Source organism: Poecilia formosa, unplaced genomic scaffold (genome assembly GCF_000485575.1).
Source record: "Poecilia formosa unplaced genomic scaffold, Poecilia_formosa-5.1.2 Scaffold310, whole genome shotgun sequence".
NCBI lineage: Eukaryota > Metazoa > Chordata > Actinopteri > Cyprinodontiformes > Poeciliidae > Poecilia > Poecilia formosa.
The window spans coordinates 546,729-548,832 of NW_006800249.1; positions in this window are offsets into that span (position 1 = coordinate 546,729).

The window sequence follows — 2,104 nt, forward strand, 5'->3', positions numbered from 1 at the left end:
CAGGTCAGGCCTCTGTGTGAAGGTTTTCCTGCACTGAGGACAGTGGTAGTTCTTCTTCTTCTCACCTTCATCCCAGAAGTTGGTAATACAGTTCATACAGTAGCTGTGTCCACAGGGAATAGCCACTGGATCCTTCAGTAGATCCAGACAGATGGAACAGGAGAAGGTTTCTCGGTCCAGCTGAACTGCCTGCTGCTCCATTTCCCCTCAGTCACACTGACTGTGTCAGTTTCATTTACTGAAAATAGAAACAACCTTGAGCTCCGATCCACCGATCACATGTCAGGACAGAGAGGCTTCAGCCAATCAGCTTCTACCTTCAGTGGTTGTTGGTTCCACCCAGATTCAGTGTTTGAAACCAGGAAGAGGAAGGCTATGAATGCAATAAAATTTCAAGTTTTCTTCACAACAGTTTTCTGTTCAAAACATCTAACTGAGTCACTAAACTCTCTGCTGGTGACTCTGGGTGTGTCACCAGCAGAAATGTGTTGTTTGTTTTCCAACTGCTCTGTCATGGCTGCAGGACACAGAGAAATCAATGTTTGCATCATATCCCTATCACCTTACTTTACTGTTGCTGATAATGCAGCAGTTTTCAGAACAGGATATGGGTTACTCTTTCTTCAAAACTTTTTCTATAGCTATATTTAATATCTGGGTGTCTCATGTATGCTTTTGAGTGAAAATGTCTGGATATGTGTGGTCTTATTGCCCATATAATTAAATACATATCATTAAACATGGTTAATAAAAGATAAAAGTTTGTGCTCATAATTTTTGCAAGCATCTTTTTGGAAAGGCATGGACTCGTTTTTCTTTTGTCCCCTGACCACACTTTGGACACTCCTGTCTTTAGAATATTAACGATGTGGGTCATTTTAAGAATGTGTGCTCAGTACAGCTAACAACTGAAAATTTTCCATCCCATGCATATCCAATCGCATTACATGAGAGGGAATTTTCAACATGGACGTCAGGAGACTTTACAACTTGACTGTGGACATTTTCCCATCTTATGTGGTTCACCATCAAATTCTCTCCACCACCGATAGATGTGGTGATGCAGTTTTATCTATTTTATTTTATGTGAATCATAGAGAGTGAATCCAGCAGAGTTAATGCTTTGTGAGGGACGGTGAGGGATACCTATCAGTCTCTGCAACAAAAAGCATCACCATCCATCGTGATGACCCTAACTGTGAGGCCGTCTAGTTTATTTTTCAATGAATGTGCAATGGAGAGCAGGATACCGGTCTGTTCTGGATGCTGCTGCATTCCCCTCTGTGTTTCTTTGTTCAGCATATCAGTCCAGCTTGGCATCTATTGTCCTTACCAGGTGTGTAGAGTAATTCTCGGTGCCACAAAAGAACAGGTGTATATGAACTAAAGAGCACAAAAAACTGTTTTTTTGAAGCCACTGAGTGTAGAAAATGCCCTCTCTTGATTATAACACAAAACTGTCTCCAGCTACAGAAAATATATGTAGATAAGAGCATCTTGTTTTGAATAGTAACAGTAACCAAATCTTTTATGCCAAATGGAAACAGAGTAAGAATCACTGACATACAACTAGTTTTATGTTCATGTTTTTTATGTGTAGGTCACTGATCCTTTAGATGAGAATGACTTTAGGCAGATTAAATTTATAAAATCTGCATCTTTGAGCCTTTGGTATTACACCTTGTATCACTTCATAAAAATCTGCGATTATCTTTTAATTACAGTGGGGGTTAAGAAGCTAAACCGTATAAGCATTTGCTGCGTTCAGATAGCTGAACGCAGAAAATACTTGAGACCCAGTCTAAAAATGTTTTCAACTGCCTATTTTAAAAGTTCAACCACTAGATCTACCTTAATTGTTTTGGATTTGGGGTGCCCTCTGTGTGGTTAAAGCTTTCTTCCAGGTTTCCACCAGAGGGCGCCATGGGACCTGCACCTGGAGGGTGGTTCTCCACAGGTGTGCTTCCACACACCTGCAGGTCATTAGTGATCATTAGCAGCATACCAGAAGCTGGCTGTTACCTCCTCATGTGGAAACCTCTCCTGAGTGAATCTCTTAAAACCTCCACCAGTGAAACCATTAGCCTCTGGTTTACCTTTTCCA